The sequence below is a fragment of the Pteropus vampyrus genome, unplaced genomic scaffold (genome assembly GCF_000151845.1).
Source record: "Pteropus vampyrus isolate Shadow unplaced genomic scaffold, Pvam_2.0 Scaffold347, whole genome shotgun sequence".
Taxonomy (NCBI): domain Eukaryota; kingdom Metazoa; phylum Chordata; class Mammalia; order Chiroptera; family Pteropodidae; genus Pteropus; species Pteropus vampyrus.
In genome coordinates this window covers 457,931-476,500 of record NW_011889128.1, presented here as the reverse complement: position 1 = coordinate 476,500, position 18,570 = coordinate 457,931, and positions in this window count along the sequence as shown.

Genomic DNA, 18,570 nt, shown 5'->3' with positions numbered 1-18,570 from the left:
GATGGGGGATTGACTAAAGCATGCCCAAGGGATTTCTATGGGAACAAACATGAGCACAGGTTTCGGCCTTCAAAACCAGAGTTAGGAATTTTGTTGATGACATTGCAAAGAGGGACAGTTGTCGCGCTCTGATGAGTATTTTCTTTTCATTGTTAGGAAGAGAGGGCGAATAAAGGACATTCGAGTCACCCCAGGGGGCTTTTCAAACGACTGACGTGACATGTGCAGCACTGTTTCGTGAACACACGTCCAGCACGATCATCCTCGGTCTTGAAAATGAGACCTACTGGAAAAGGACGCGTGCAGCTCTGACGGGTAAGTTCTCTTTTTCAATGCCTGAAGAGTTAAAGCGTGATCATTGCTGTCGGGTATGAAAAAAGAGTGAAATGCAAAGAATGCCATGATCCTGCGTACATTTACTGTTTCTTAACAGGCTTCCGTGATGGAACACTGGAGAAGAAATGAACTCTCTCGGTGAGTCACAGGTGCCCTTTGTTTCCTGAACCTTGGCTGAAAGATGGCAGCAGGGGACAGAAAGAGCTCTCATATTGTTGATAAAAATTTCTGCCCTGTAGATGTGTTGGCCTCTGCCTGCAACACTCTTCTGATTTCTGAAAACAATCTGGAATCCATCTCAAACAACACGGGAGGCTATGAATTTAACAATGAAAACCTAAGTATCCTTGTGATCCTTGAGCACATTTTTGTTAGCTTGCCTAAGTAGCGGGGGGCGGGGGGGGTGCGGGGGGGGCACCGTTAGAGAGGGCAAGGGCCAGTGAGGTGAAGGGGAGTCGTCCTAAAAGTAGTGGGTGCTAACAAGACTTCCTGCCCACCATTGATAAATCCTGAATCCTCAAGCCATCCAATGGAAATGCATGTCAAATCGGAATACCATCTTCCCACCATCACAGCACATTCATTAATACATGAAGCCAGAAAGTAAGAGAGGAAGCATGAGTTGGCTCTTCAGCTGATGAAGCGTTCTGGACCACTGATTTTGAAAACCAGCTGAGTGAAGCCAGTGCCAAGCCCCCTTTTCAGCTATCAGGGACCCAAACCCAGCTTTGGCCTCAGAAAGTCTGGACCTCCACCTGGGACTGAAGGAATTTGGGCAGGGATTCTTCCTTCGGAGGAGAGGAGGCTTTTGTCCTCCTGACAATTAGTTCTGCCCTGCCTGATGCAGGTCAGCCAGCCTTAGCTCAAAGTAGTCCAGACAGGACAGTCAGCGAGACCCTGATGGCCCTGGGTGGTAGCGCATGCAGCTCTAATCCAGTGATTGGGTTGTTTGTTTTGAGGAAAGGAAGGTTTCTTTCTGGCTGATTTCATTTCTTTCACATTTTCCCAGCACATCTACTTGCTTTAAGCATAGATGGTCGACAAGTTTAGAGTCGTTTCAGGTACCCGGTGGAGTGTTGTAAACTTTCCCTACCTTACCATGGGTTCACCACCCAAAATCTGTCATCAATTGTCACAATTGCCAACTATCACAATATGATTGAGCCTCACTCCCCTCACCTTTTTCACCCGACCTTCAGGCCCATGCTTAAAGAAATATTGACAGATCTCAGAAGGGAGCGACACATGACACCTTCACACACACAACTGAGTAGACCGTACCCATGCCGATTTGTGCTCGCACTTATGCACACACACAGTATGCCCATCTCATCATACACCCATTGGAATCCTCTTAGACATCCATCAAAATTCTCATACACACACCCAGCTGTACACATTCAAGCTTTGACACATGTCTGGAGCTTGAGGGGCAAGCATCTCATACACACACTGTTAGTGCCGAGCTGATCGAGAAGAGAAGGTTTTGGTGGTGAGATGCCAAGTTGGAAAAGTGCACAAGAGGCCCACATGAGAATGAAATGGCAGGCACCAAGTTTATTGTAGGGAGCACACTTCTATTGTGGGAAGTGCAGTCTATTGCGAGGAGCGGGCTTCTGCTTCTGCTCTTCTTCTCCCCTTTCTTGTGCTACTCTTCTGCTCTCCAGGGGACTGCATGGCTCCACACATATCAGAGTGCAATAGTGGCATTCAGCCACACATGCATGATACAATAAGCTGAAGTATGTTTACATATTTTAGGCACAGGCGCCTTACTACACTATTGTAACATTCTAAATCCGGGGTCCTATTCCTAGTCATGAGCCTGGATCAGAGGCAGACTTGGGACCCGCCAGGCCTGGGACACACACACACACACACACACACACACACACACACACACATACACACACACGAAGCACTGAGACACAGACCAACAGTGATCAATACCAGCCAGGCGCACATTTGAACCCAGTGTCCCACACACTCAGTGAACTGGCATATCCACATGGCACCTGCAGCAAGACAGCCCTGGGTGGGCAGGCCATGGCTTTCCCTGTGGATCTCAGTCCCATAGAGGTCCCTGGAGTCAAGCATCCCAACCAGGACTTTAAGCCACCATGCTTTCGCCTTCAGCATCCTGCATGCCTTGGCCATGCATGGCCTCCGCAGCCCTGTGGCTGCTATAGTCCCAGAAAGAAAGGAAGTAAGCCTGGCAGCATGGCTGGAAGGGGCTTAGGGTCTGCACTTTCTGAGCCATAGGCCAGGCTTCAAAGGGTAATTAGCAGACCTCATGCTCCCAGAACCCAGTTTCCTGCTACCCCAATGAGGCTGGGCAGAGGGCTTGACTGAGAGTCTAGATGCCAGTTACTGGGGACCTTGGCTTGGACTGTGAGTCCCTCTACGGAGGTGAAGAATATTCAGGGTGAGTATGGGGGGAGTGGGTGAATGACCTGGAAGTGAATGAACTGGATGGATTGTGGATGCTGGGGTCCAGTGGGAAGGTGAAAAAGATGGCAGAGGGATTGAGGGCAAGGAGGAAGAGGGGCTGCAAAGGTGAAGGGAAATCAATGGGAGAGGGTAAGTTGCGTGCATGACTATTTCATAGGAACATGCCGAACACATGAATCCCCTGAATTGAAAAGGAGATGAACTCAAAAGGGAGGGGTTTGACTCTCAGTGAGAAGGTGGCTTCTCAAAGGCTAGCGATGTTACAGTATCACCCTTTCTGGATCGGGTAGCCCGGAACGGAGACATGAAAAGAAAGTTGTGATGCTCCTTTTCTCAATAGTTGACTAGAAAAGGAAGCTTTGTGGGAAAATGAACATTCTTGTCAAGGACAAAGGGTACTGGGGAGGCACCTCTGTCCTAGGAGTCAGGTGAAAATATGGCACTTTCCCAAAAGTTGGACATTCTTGCCCCGTCAGGGTTTTAGCCTTCGTCTGCAACTCAGCTCTGATTCCTCCCTGAAACACTCCCAAATCCATAAGAATCCAAGATGCTCTGCTTCTGTAAGGCAAACCCTTGTAAGTGGTTCAAGGGCAAATGCAAGTCAAGGATTAGATGAGAATGGGGGTGGGGCAGGGCAAAAGGGGCCCAGGGTATGGATTGTATGGTGATGGGTTGATCCAGAGTCTTCCCGCCCACAGCTGACGCTTTGGGAATGCTTGAATTGCAAGGCTAGCCACTAGAAATGCAGGTCATCTCAGACAACCAGGTTCCCACAATCACCTGAAATTCACCAAAATATTACGAGGGAAAGGCTAGGATGAAGGCCGAGGTCACCTCGGAACAAAGGAAAGGTTCTGTATTCACTATGTAGGAAAGCACGTGAAACAAGCCACACAGCCAGGCCCCCGCCTCAGCCATGAGAGCCAGACCAAGCTTTGGCCTCAGGCTGACTGGGCCTGCTTTGGCCCCAAAGGCAGTGGCAGGGATCCCTCCTGTTGGCGTCAGGAGGCTCCAGTTCTGATGTGGATTCTGCCTTTAACCTGGGCAGGCCCACAAGCGGAAGCAGGCTGTGCGCCCCCCGGTGGCCGTTGGCATGCAGCGCATGAAGCTCCAACCAAAGGATGCTGGGCTGTGTTGTGGGCAGCAGTACCTATGGGTAGATTTCCTGGATTAAATTCTTGGATTGTTTGAAATTGAGATCCTTGATTGAAGCATGGACAGAGTCCAAGTTTATATCGGTTTCAGGTCCACGACGTCACAAACTGATAATTACACACCTCCTAATGTGTTCTCCGCAATGAGTCCGGCCATCAACTGCCACCCAGCAAACTCTCACAACAGGACTGAGATGATTCCTCTCCCTTTTGACATCCTTACTTCAGACCAGGTCCAGCACAGTGTTTACAGGTCTCTCTGGGGAAAAATATATAAGACACTCACATACCCATCTGGAAAAGATGCACGCAAAGGAGGCTTTATACTCACAAGCTGATTTACACTCACACTTTAGCAAAGATATCAAACATCCACATCATCAAACACCTGAAAATGTACCCAGACCCTCAAGAAATTTCCACACAGGCACACACATGAAGACATTCACGCATTTGCACTTGCCTGGACACCCACATGCCCACATCTCTCTCTCGCTCTCTCTCTCTCTCTCTCTCCCCCCCCCACACACACACACATGCACAAACACACAGAGTGGTACCTAACATATTCAGCATGGCAGTTATTTGAACTCAGTTCCCCTGGCACAGCTACACAACTCACACAGCAGGAAGGGCCAACAAGGCAGGCCATGGCTGTCCCTGTTTGACCCAGACACAGGAAGACACCCAAAGTCATGCTAGCATCCCAGCCAGGCCCTTGAGGACACCTAGTGTTTTACTTTGGGGCCCCTGCAGGCCCGGGCCTTCTGCACTCTCCTTAGCCCTCTGGCATGCCTTGCTAAAGGACGAAAGGAAGTGTGCCTGGCGGCACGGCCAAGACAAGAATGTGTGGTCTCGCATTCTGAGCCACTTGCCAGGCTGAATGATACATCAGTAAACTCCATGTCCTCAAAATTCAGTCCCTGGTTGCCCTACCCTGGCTGGGCAGTAGTCATGAAGGCAAACCTGCTTCCAGAAGCCAGGCACTTTCTTGGGTCCCACAGCCCTTCTGTGGGGGGCAAGAGTGTGTCTGGGTGAGGATGGGGGATGGAGGCAACCAACTGGAAGTGGGCTGTGGAATAGGTGGGGTGAGGAACATAGGAGTGGTTGTCAGGGGGATAAAGATGGAGAATGGGGGAGCAGAGGAATGTGGAATTGCCTGCAAGTGTCGAAGAGACCTGAAGGAAAAGGGAAATGACCTGCTTGAAAATTTACATGAGTTGGAATGAGATGGAGAGTGAAGGTGGAAGCTGGGAGTAGAAGGCAAATGGAAAAGAACAGGGCTTGAGGGTGATGGTTCGACACAGCATAAGGCTGGGGGAGGGGAGAGTCCACTGCCTGGTCGGCATCAACCGCATGCACAATGGCTGCGATTTATTGAGAGCTAGTCCTCCCTTCTAGGAGCGTTAATTGGGCAACTCACCTGAGCCGGTCCAGGGACCCCCCCGAGAGTCTGACTTGATGTGAACTGGCCCCTGCCCAGCCATAGCAACCCTCTGGGCTTTCACCTGCCCTGTACCAGGCCACTTCGAGATTGCAGAAAAGCCAAGTGAAGACAGGGCCAGGGAGAAAGAAAAACCTTGAGAGGGGAAGATACTTGGCTGAAAGAGTGGCTCTGGATCCGTCATTTGTCAGCCTAGAGTCTTGGAGTAGAAGCAGGAATATTGGTGAACTGTATAGTTAGGCAGGGAGGGGAACTGGAACCCAAATGGTTGGCTCCCCCACACATGCCCCGCAGGTATCTGGCCAGGTGCTGATTTCCCAGGTGGGGGCAGGGTGTTGACTCCCAGACCCTCCAGTACAGCGACATTTGCTGGCCTGGCCCTCAGGGCGAAAGAGAGCACCTGGCCAGCTCTTGGCCTGGGCCTTTCCTGAGATCTGGTTTCTTCATCCCTGCTGGCATTGAAAGTGGGAAGCCAGTGATGACCGCCATGACAGAGCCATGAGCAGAGGGCTAAATTCAACAGCTGAGGTTGCATTTGTGTGTCCTGAACTTCAAATGAGTGCTCACTATTCCTGCATACAGCTGAGACTCCATCAATACCACACTGTGCAATGGCTCCCACACTACTGAGTCATACCACTTCTTCCCCAGTTTCAGCTCAGGCCAGACAAGAGGAACAGGGTGTGCACTCTCCACTGGCCCCAGTGTTCCTGGAGTCCATATGAGAGCCAAAGCTCTGGCCTCCTGCTGGAGGGCCAGCCATCAGTCGCTGGTCTACTGGGAGGCCATCTTCACCTTCCTTGCATCAAACTCTTTCTCCATTCAAGTCCTGTCTGCTTCTGCAACCTGTCTGCCTGAATGCCACAGGCTGACTCCTTCAGCCCAGCGGCTTGTGCAGCCTCCAGTCCTTAGTCCGAAAATAGGTGGTCGCTGAATAGCCCTGGGAATTTCAGGCTGCTTTTTTCTGGAACTCCAGCCTCTGCCACTTACCGGCTGCACATCTCATATTAACATGCTGTGACCCTGGCCCTTTTCACTGGTCCCTCAGCTCACCAAGGGAAGGGAAAGAGGTCACTGAAAGAAAGAGGGCCTTTCTGGTTCCACTTCCATGAGGACCTGGGATGGAGGGCAAGACATAAAGAAGCAAGACAAACAAAAGCGAATTCAGAGGCTTAGACAATAGACCGGGCCTGACCAGAGCCTCAGGGCGATGGGAGGACAATGACATGTGTAAAGTGGATGAGTACCAGGGTGACTGATGGTTAACCACCAGGCAGCTGGTGCTGAGCACGTGTACTAGATGGCCCTTGCCTAAAGAGTTAGCACACCTGACATTTTCCTAAGGTTCTGAAGCCATGTATTTCGCCTAGGTTTCATTTGGTACAAATGACAGATCGCAGCAGGGTTTGGGATGCCAATCTCAAGTTGGGCTTTCTGGTGATGACAGAATCGTAGACAAACTGGATCGCTGTGTGGTCTGGACGGGATGGTTTTCAGTTGAGTCACAGAGACAGTGACTGGCTGTCGAAAGTGACTGGCTGACTGGGAGTATAACCACTTCATGGGAGCATGTCGAACATATGAATCCCCTGATTGAAAAAGGAGATGAACTCCAAAGGGAAGGGTTTGACTCTCAGTGAGAAGGTGGCTTCTCAAAGGCAGAGGTGATACAGCCTAATACTTTCTGGACTGGTTAGCCTGGAACAGAGACACGAAAAGAAAACTATGAGTCTGCCTTGATGCTCCTTTTCTCATAGTTGACCAGAAAAGGAAACTTTGTGAAAAAATGAACATTCTTGTCGAAGACAAAGGGTACTGGGGAGGTACTTGTGTCCTAGGAATCGGGTGAAAATATGGCTCCCGGGACCCAGGCAGTTACCATGAGTTGGATATTCCTGCTCTGTCAAGGTGAAAGGATAGCTGTGTGCTGACTCTATGCTCCTTTTCTCAATACTTGATAAAAAGTGTAGCTTTTAGGAAAATGAACAGTCTCATTTAGGAAAAAGGGTATTTGGGAGGCACACATTATTTTATGTTTTTGGAATAATTGTTCTCTTTGTAAAATTGTACCCCAAGGTAAATCTTTTCTCTCATAATGAACCTTGGTTATGGTTCCATGATCTAGGACTAGGACTAGTAATGTTCAGCTTCTGAAATTATAATATAGAGATCATATAAATTTGAAAATAACATTTCTTAAAATAAGTTTTTGAATTCTTTTTGACATAATATAAGTTATCAAGAAAGTGATAAATCATAAAAGCTATTTTAGTAATAAATAATATACACCCATCACATCTTAAGACTAAAGATTTTCTTGAGTTTGTGTTATTTGAACAATTTCTGCTATACAGTCAGTATGAACTGGGTTATATATGTTGTCTTTGTTTTTAAAAGCATGTATATTAAAGTGTGTTAAAGTATTGACTTCTAATTTTGTTCTCCAGACTAAGTATTTCTGCCCTATACTCCTGCATACAATTAATTCATTGGAAAAATTAATTTGTTTTTATTGCAAGTCAATTAACTTTTTGTTATCAATATGAGTGAATTTAACACTTTCGAATAAATGTTAGCACTTATAAAGGCACATGTTTTCACTGTAGGCACCAGCAGAATTGTGGGAAAGGGTTTATCATTGGAGAGATGTTGTATCATATTCCTGCTTTACTGATATATATTTTTTTTATTATAGAGTTAGCAACTTGATTTCCTTGAGTTCCTCATCTGATAAATAAAAATAAAAACATCTACCTGGTGGGATTATTGTGAAGATTAAATGAAAATATATATACTTTCACTAGTACAATGTCTGCTACCTGGTATGCAGTGCTCCTTTTTCTGGATCCAGGCAGCCCAGTGATTAAACTATACATAGTTAATGATGCTTTAATTTCTTCCTGTTAATAAGTTTTTTAACTTGAATTTTTATTACTCTTTAAGTTGGCGATTGTTGCTTTTGATGATAGTGAGAGGTGATGTCCAGCAGTGCTACAGTGAAAATACTTGTCTTACATCCTGGAGAAATCCTGTGCTTCACACGAGAGGAATATAGGTCTTTGTTCCTATCAGGTTTTATAATACATGAAGGTTTTTGTTTTGCTTTGGTCTCTAAAGACTGATGCGATATGAATTTATCAGTGAGGTAGACTTCCAATTCTAGTTTAAGCTTTTTTAGTATTTATTTTAAAAGTTAATATAGTTAAAATGACAATTTTGTGTAAAGAATATTAGTTTAAGCAATGCTTTGATAAATAATGGATCTGTTAAAAATGATAAAAACAAGCTTTGAAAAATACATTCTGTTTTTGAGTTTAAATGCAACTGACTAATGATCTCGATTGTGAGAAGTAGATATTTATTTTCTTACCAGATATTCTATATTTTCTAATTATTGACATGTATCTGAGGTGATATTTTTAAAAAAAATCAGTGATATACATGTCCATCAAAAGATATGGTACGTATATATGGTGGAATATTACTCAGCCACACAAAATGAAATATTACCATTTGTGACAACATGGATGGACCTAGAGGGTATTATGCTAAGTGAAATAAGTGAGACTGAGAAAGACAAATAGCACATGATTTCACTTCTGTGTGGAATCTAAAGAACAAAATAAACAAATGAACAAAATTGAAACAGACTTATAGATACAGAGGACAAACTTATGGGTGCCAGAAGGAAAGAGGGATTGGGTACAGGTGGAAAAGAAGATGAAAGGATTAAGAAGTGCAAGTTAGTAGTTACAAAATAGTCACTAGTCACAAGGATGTAAAGTATAGCATAGAACCTATAGTCAATAATATTATGATAACTATGTATGGTGCTGGGTACTAGACTTATCGGGGGGAACACTTCATAAGTTATATAAATGTCTAAGCACTAGGCTGTATACCTGCAACTAATATAATATTGAATGTCAGCTGTAATAGAAAAGAAAATAACATTAAAATAAAGAGATTTAAAAAAATCTTTTAAAGATTGAGGAGTATGTATGTGTTTATGTGCATATATTATATAGTATAGATATAGATTTAGTGTATACACTCTCTTAGTCAAGCCACGCTGCCATAACAGAATATCACAAACTGGGTATCATATATAGCAGATATTTTCTCACCATTCTGGAGACTGGAAGTCTGCTATCAGGGCACTTGTATGGCCAGGTTCTGGTGAGGACTCTCTTCCAGGTTTACAGAACTCTGTCTTCTCACTTGTTGTCACTTAGGGGAAAGTGAGAGAGAGAGCAAGCAAGCTCTCTGATGTCTCTTCTTGTAAGGGCAGTCATTCCAAGACAAGAGCCCAACTATCCTGGCCCATATAAACCTAATTTCCTGCTAAACGTCCATCTCCAAATATTTTTCTATTGAGGGTTAAGGCTTTAATGTATGAATTTTAGGGGGAAACAATTCAGTCTATGGTGTGTGTGTGTGTTTGTGTGTGTGTGTGTGTGTGTGTGTATCTGTGTCTTTAGGAAGTGAAAAATTTATTGAAAAAATAATGAAATTAAAATTAATGTATTTTAGGTTTGCTTCATAATTAGATATGTAATTGAAAGATTTAGAATGCTCTCCTGAAAGCACAGTAGAATTTTCTTTCATGATTGTTTTATTTTTGTCTCTAAGTTAAAACATTAATGTGCTTTTATCAGTATGTTAGAACTCACAGGAGAGAGTTTTCTCACAATGATTTACCTGTTCTGGGTGTATCATTAAAAGGTAGCCAGTCATTGTATTCCAGAGGTTTTCAGCCATTGGTGGAAACAAAGAAATATAAGAAAAATACAATAGACTGTGAAACACAATAATAGAAGCTTATAGTACTGAGGAAGCATGTTGGAGAAACATTTAATTGTATCTGAACACAATCAGCATAGATTTGAACTGTATTTAGAAGAAAGTAGAGTTTAGCCACTCCACAAAAATGTGGATGGATGTTCCACGCTAAAGACTCAGCATATACAGAAGTATAAATAAGGAATATGGGTGAATGTATTGATTCCACAATATTTTAAAAATTTAGTCTATCTAGAGCTAAATTAGAAGTTACACAATGATACTAATCGAGACTCAAAGAAAATGAAGATTTCATATGATAGGCCACTTTATCATATTCTGGAATTTAGATTTCTTTCCTCTGATAATTTCTAAAAGCACCTAAGAATTTTAAGTTAGAGCAGGGGCTAACTGTAGGAGGAGGTAGATGATGCATCTGGGAACATTTACTACACTCAACCAACTAGTTTTCTTCTTTCATAAAATGTTGTCTTTATAATATCTAAGCACTAAATTAAATTATGTAATCTAAATATATCAGAAAATCCTATATAACACATATGTAAGACATTGAGATGTAAACTATATTTAAAACAATAAGAATTGTTGGTAATCTCTTTTAAAGGCTATTTTCTTCATTATGTATGTTATTACCAAATCCCTTTTTGGTTGACATGGTAACCTGTGGACTCTAATTCTTTCCTATGGAACATACAGTTTTCTATGTTTTGAGAACTTCCTTGAATGTCTTCATTTTGGTCTTCTCAAGAATCAAGATAGATGAAAATTCACTTGTGTTTCTTACCAACTTATCTAGGAGATACTCATAAAAAATGTACTTACTATTTGAGATGGGTCCAAAACTTCCTCACAGTTTCAGCCTGATAAAATTCCCATCTTCGTTCTCCAAAACTTCTCGCCCCATGTCTAGTCATTCATTGAAAGAGAAGGAAGAACATGATGCAAAACGCTTTCCCTTTAGATAACCAATTGTGTGCCTTTTCTCTGAGCTTTCATTTGGAGCCCATTTCCTTATTAATAGAAGTATGCCTCCAGTCTTCTCTATTATATTGCTCATTAACTTTTCTAGCTAAAACATTGCGGCACTAAGGCCAAGGTCATAGATCTCATCAGGATATTGCTTCTTTAGCTTTCTTTTCTTTCTTTTTTAATTGTCTTTATCTACTGCCTCCTTTTAAAAATAATTTTTGTCAATGAATAATTTACCATTTCTTACCTTCTCTGCATAGAACTACTAACTGCAAGTTGATTCTATTAATAAAGTTGTTAAGTAGAGAAGAAACTACTAGCCAATGATTCAGTTCTATAATTAATAGCAGCCATTTGAGCACACAGGGAAGACTATTTGACCTTCCAGAAGAACATTTCTAACAATTGGAAATAGTGCCCTGACTGTGTCAGTTCATTTCTTATTCTAACACATAAAGGCAATTTGGTAATCTCATTGCATCCTGCAGATTATGAAGGAAATTCTACGTTAAGAATTACTAGAATTGCCATAATGGATTCAGTAGTACTTGGATAATGAACAGCATTGTTTTGTTTTATATAAGGTACCCAGAAATTTGCATAATAAAAAAGTCATATTAAGTATTGGCAGGTTACTACTTTTTGAATTAATGCAAATAACTGAATCTAAATGTGTATGTAGGCTTAACTTTGACCTAAAACATGGAATGAACTATTTTTTAAGAAACTAAGGCTGATGATTATCTTCTTCATCAATCATCTCTTTATCATTTATCAATAATCATGCTTTCGAAGATTTTTAGAGAAGTACATAGCAGAGAGCTCCTGGGCCTCCTAATTGGTTTCCTTTTATTTCTAGGCATACAGTTAGACTACATTTCCTAGCCTCACTTGCTAGATGAAGCCATGTGACTGAATTCTGGCCAGTAAAATGTGGAACAATATGGTCTGCATCATTTCCTGGTCTGACTTAAACTTTTCCCCTGTTGGATTTCTGAAATTGCAAAAAAATCTGGGAAACCTTGGGAGCCATATGTTGACAATTGTAGAAATATGATATAAAAGGAGCTTAGTCTTCTGAATCACAGCTTGGAGAATAGCGACCTTACTAGCAATGCTCTCAATGAACTGTGATGTGAGCAAGAAATGTAGGGGCTTATCTATCATGTTAGCTAGTACCATTTCAACTAACATAGTTTGTCAACATTTTATTAGTATAAAACAACTAATAATGTAATCATTTTAGAAACTTTTCTCCTTATATTGTAATATTTCCCAGTTTTTCATTTTTAAAACAGTATTTATGTTAGAATACTTTTATGCTTATATACATATTTTTATATGTTCAACTACTAGCTTTTGCAAAATACACTATTTCAGATTGCTGTGATGGCCAGCCAACACAGTCTCCTTTCTTAATAGAAAAAAAATGAAAAAAAAAATAGAGTGATTGGTTGCTGCAAACTTCATGTCTCCTTCCCTCTCTTGTTTTTTCAAATCCATTTCCTACCTCAGCTAGATGCACATAACTTCCAGAGATGCCAAACTCTGTTATTAATCCCCGATTATCAGGATGATCCCTTGTGTTAGTATTGAAGAATGCTATTTTGGTGTAAGAATTATTTGAGCTAAAAGTACTTAAAAAACAACAAATACAAGAAGGGCATTGAAATCTTCCTTTTTCTTCCTAGAAGCAGGAGATAAAAACTTCCATGTGAAAAATGCTCTTATTGCACAAGGAGAAAAAAAAAATTCTTTAACAGGGAGTCAAAGCCAAGAGAATTCTATACAAACAGGCCTTGTTAAAATAATTTTTATCTCCCTTTAGCCTCCCTACATAGTTTAGTTATTTTCTACAGCTCTTTCTCTCTTTGTTCAACTTAATATGAAAGCATGTAGGTTCTGTCATTCCTCTGGGTCTTCATTTCCTTATGAGGGCTCCCATGCCATGTAAACTTTATATAACTGTGTATGCTGTCTTCTGTTCATCTGTCTGATGTCAGTTTAATACTTAAGTCTAGCCAATAACCCCTAAAAGGATAGAGGTAAAAGTTTACTTCCCCTACAAAATAAAGTCAGGTAGAAAAACTTGTGCTTCATGTGATCAAATGTTGAGGAACACAAATTTATAATGCAAGATTTCTGTTCTTTGTAGGATATGGGAGGAGGATGCTCATGAGGGCAGTCATCCAAGATAAGTAGCATTGTGAGTTGAGGTTTGGTATTTACAACTCAGGAATGCCTTAATTTCAATACTGACTTTTTAAAATTCCTTAGGAAAATCTAGTTTTCAACATATGATTAAGTATTAAAGAGAGGTTCTAAAGTATTCATTTATTTTAGAATTTTGAACTGGAATCTTAACTTAAACCCCTCCCTTGACCCAATTATCTTATCTTATTTTAGAAATGGCCAGTCATTAAATCTTTAAATCTCAGAATAAAATGATTAGTTAGGTTAGGTTAGGCTGCTGTAAAAAGACACCCTTAAATTTCAATGGTTTAAAGAACAAAGAAACAAGTATGTTGGGCTCATGTGACAGTCTAAAATGAGAGTTTCTGCTTGATAGTGGCTCTTCTGCATGATGTTCTTCCAAGCAGTCATTCAGGGACTTAGGCCAATTTAGCACCTCCATCTTTAACATTCTGTTTCAAAAGAAGTTCAATCATTGCCATTTCAATGAATGAAAAGGAAAAGGGGCAGAAGTCCGCATCCAGAGATTTTCTGAACCAAGTGAAGTGAAAGTTGCAAATTTTATATTAGCTCACATTTTATCTTGAAAATTCAGGCAAATGTCCACACTTGACTTTGAAAAGGCAGAGGAATGCTATTCCTTGTTAGGCAGCCATGTCTAAGTTTCACCTCTATTACTGAGGAAAAAGGAAAATGGTGTTTGTGGAGAACTAGCACATTAAACGTGCAATTTTAGACATATTATAGATTTTGGTTGCCGTAGATGTTCTAAATATGTTGGTTTTATTAAGAATATATAATATTGGGTACACAGAAACATTTAAAAATATATATTAGGGAAATAGAATATATTCTTCTTAAAATAATGAGAATTAATACTTTTTTCCCCCTTTGAATTCAAAACAAGTATCAGATGAACATTTTTGGATGTTTTAAATCATTTCAAATTATTTCAACTTATCAAGTCTTGATATCATGTATTCCAAACTAAAGCTTTCTGTACTTCAAGCTAAAGTTTGGCTATTTGATTATAATAAATTGCTTTCTCCATTTTCCAGGGAAGTCTAATCATCTTCATCACAAAACTATAAGAAGAAGAAAGTGAAAAGTAAAGCATGGAAGACTGTAAGTGAGAGTTATGAGATGTAAACTAGCTTTGTGGAAGCTATCAAAAAGACTTGAGAGGTGGCATTTACTATTTGGCAAAACATTTTCCAATATACCTGTCCTACCTAGATAGAGAAACAAAATCTGTTGTTCTTTCTATAAAATTAAAAATATTTAAACATTGAACTACTGACTCTTGGTTGCTGGAATATAGCAACCGACCCATCATTATATTTTCTAAAATTATAATAAACATTATAGTAAATACTTTAATATTCACTAAAGAAGAAAAACCTATTGGGTTACCAGCTAACTTTTTTTGGTGACAGATAATTAGTAGTAGGTTAGCTTACCAAAGCAAAAGTAGCAATACAACAGAAAAACAAAACTTTTTACATACTTAATTATTAAGTCTGTTTTCATATTTAAATATTTCCTTTCTGCTAATGGTTCTTTGAAAAATAAATATATAAATAATGAAGTTGGTAAAATTAGACAAGGATTTTACAAAGACCACCCTAAATATTAAGTGAACTAATTTAGCTTGTCAAGACTAGAACAGAAATTTCTGACATTATTTTTCTTGTTTATAATATATAATATTGGGATATTTTATATGTGTAGGGAAAAGATTTGACTTTTGTCTTTTCTCAAAGCCTGTGAACTAAAGTTGCTTCCTGATGGTCTGGCTTCAAGCAATTTTCAGGGTAGGAGGAATCTCATAATGGGAAAGCTATTTGCCCATACAGATATGTTTACTTCTATAATGGCCACATTTACAGTAATTCTTAAGATAAGTATGCACTTGATTCTCTTTGATTCTTATGGCAGTTGTCATAGTTGAAACAGACTCATTTTGTTAATTTCATAATCTCCTCTAACCAATCTTTACTTGAGCTGTTTAATTAGGTTAAATGGAGAATCAAGACATTATTCGCTTTATGTGTCATTAAATGAACATCTACATTTTCCAGGACACACTGAGTTCCTCTTAAAAATTTTGAAGGTATATAACTCTTCATTATTTATTATATAAATAACATTTATTTATATAATTGTAAATAACATTCACATTATTTAGAAGCATACACACAATGCACAATTTCAGAATTATAACAAACATTTATTTTAATGCATCATTCCTGTTTTATTTTGTTCTTTCACTTTTCCTTTTTGACAAACAAGGAAATATCAGTAATTTCAGTGACTTAGAGTTCGCATGCCCAGATAATTATTTATTTATTTTTCACTCTTCCCTTTTCTTGAAACAAATTTCTTAAGGATTCAATCTCATATCTTAATTTAAACCATTTTCCTCAATTTGATTTTCACTGGAAGTAGGGGAAAATAGGTTAATCTTACTCATCAACATTCTGTTCTCAGAGTTGTATCATATAATGGATGAAATATATTATGAAGATCATTTAGTCAGCATAACAATTTAATTCATGATTTTTCTAATACTCTTATTAGAAAAATTTACAGTTGTGAGGAATTCATCCCTTAATGTTTGGATAGCTGAGAAAGTTGGAAAGTCAATTCTTATACTGAGATTATTATGACTGTATTTATTCTCTTACAGTATTTTCTGTACACTTTTCTCTGGGTCTTCATCAGTTTTAGCATTTGCTCCCTCTTTTAAGTAGTATGACTGTGTAGTGAAGGAAAAGTAACTTTCCCTGTACCTTTCTGAGTTCTTAGCTGAAACTGTGTAATAAACCAGATTAACGAGAGAAAAAAAACGCAAATTTGTTAGATGTATACTTTATGTATACGTGGGAGATACCTAGGAAAAATGAGGAACTCAAAGAAGTGGCTTTAAAATTCAGGATTAAATATTATCTTAATAGTGAAAGGGAAAGGGAGATATAAGCTTCTTATTAGAGTAAATTACTTTTTGTAAAGATAAATGGTTTCTTGGAAGAGTAAATGGAAGATATCATAGATTGTGACAAAGTTTGTCTGGGTGTCCTGTACACTTCTAGTCTTTTCTCCTGTGATAAGAATCAATCTTTGCTAGTTGATGATGCTCCTAAGGAGAGAGGGTCTATGACAATTGAGTTCCTTTTGAAGAATCTGTCTTTAGGTACATAAGAGCAGTTCAGAAAATCCTCTCCTTGAATTTGCTGTTTTCTAAGTGCCTACAGCTCAAAGTAATCAATATACCTAAGTGGCATATTTTGGGGTGGTACATCCTAAACTTCTACTGTTGTAATTTAAGGTGGTATATTTTGCTACACTTCAATTGAAATTGAGCTAAACTCTTGCATTAAGACAGATGTGACAAACAATGCTTTCCTATTTATTATTAACAGGTATCTTGGCAAAGATTGGGCTTAGGGGGAAAAAGAACCCTTGTGTACGTTGCAGTGTCTGCCACTGATGTGGAAGAAGAGAGTGATATCAACCGTTAGCTTTAGGATTAATGTTAGGGTTAGGGTTAGGATTAGGGTTTTTGTTATGATTTGGGATAGAGTTAAAGTTAGGGGTAGGGTTAGCATTATTGTTAGCGTTAGGGTTAATGTTAGGTTTACCATTAATGTTAGGGTTAGCATTAGGTAGTGTTAGGGTTAGCGTTAAGGTTAGGGTTATAGTTAGCGTTAGGTTTAGGGATAGGGTTAGGGTTAGGATTAGGTTTAGAGTTAAAGCGTTAGCGTTAGGGTTAGGGTTAGGATTAGGTTAGGATTATGGTTATGGTTAGGGTTAGGGTTAGTGTTAGGGTTAGCATTAATGTTGGGGTTATAGTTACCATTAGGGTTAGGGTTAGGGTGTTTTAGGGTTAGGGTTATGTTAGGGTTAGGGTCTGGTGGGTTTAGGGTTAGGTTAGGGTTAGGGTTAAGATTAGGATTAGCATTATCATTAGCATTAGCTTTAGGATTAATTTTAGGGTTAGGATTAGGATTAAGGTTAGGGTTAGTATTAGAGTTAGAGTTAGGGGTTGGGTTAGGGTTAGGGTTATGGTTAGCATTAGCTTTCAGATTAATGTTTCGTTTAGAGTTAGGGATAGATTTAGGGTTAGAGTTAATGTTAGGTTTAGGGTTAGGGTTAAGGTTGGGGTTAGGGTTAGGGTAGAATTAGGGTTAGGGTTAGGGTTAGCATTAGGGTCACGGTTAATGTTTGGGTTAGAATTAGGGTTAATGTTAGGGTTAGGGTTAAATTAAGGGATAAGGTTAGCGTTAGCATTAGTGTTAGGGTTAGGGTTAGGTTTAGGGTAGGGTTAGGGTGAGGTTTAGGGTTAGCATTAGGGTTGGGGTTAGTGTTTAAGTTAGGGTTAGTGTTAGCATATAGGGTTAGGGTAGGGTTAAGGTTAGGTTTAGAGTTAAGTTAAGGGGTATGGTTAGCGTTAGCATTAGCATTAGGGTTAATATTAGGTTTAGTTAGTTTTAGGGGTAGCATTAGGTAGTGTTACGGTTAGCGTTAAGGTTAGGGTTATAGTTAGCATTAAGGTTAGGAATAGGATTCTGGTTAGGGCTAGCGTTAGGGTTAGGGTTAGATTTAGGATTAAGATTAGGTTTAAGGTTAGAGTTAAGGTTAGAGTTAAGGTTAGGGTTAGGGGTAGCATTAAAGTTAAGGTTATAGTTAGTGTTAGGGTGGGCTGGCTTAGGGTTAGGGTTAGGGTAGGGATAGCGTTATCGTTTAAGTTAATGTTAAAGTTAGGGTCAGCGTTAGTGTTAGAGTTAGTTTATCATTAGGGCTAGTGTTAAAATTAGAGTTCCGATTACGGATAGATTTACTGTTAAGGTTAGTGTTAGGTATGGGGTAAGGGTGTATTTTCTGTTACCGTTTTTTTTTTTTTGCCAAATTTTCATATTATTCTTCATTACATGTTTTTTTGTATTTTTTCTTTTTAAAATAAAATATTTATAGCTTATTGAAACATTGTTGTATAAAGAATATATGTGCATTCTCCTGTTTGAAAGAAATTAAAAATCATAGGCCAGTTTTCAAAAACGTATTTTATATTCAGTATCTAATTTACAACCCATAAATGGTTAGGTGTAGGGTTAGTGTTTGGATAAGGGTTAGGTTTAGGGACAAAATTAGTGTTACGGTTACCTTACGGTTATGGTTCGCATAGGATTAGGGTTAAGGTTAGTGTTAGGGTTAGGTTTA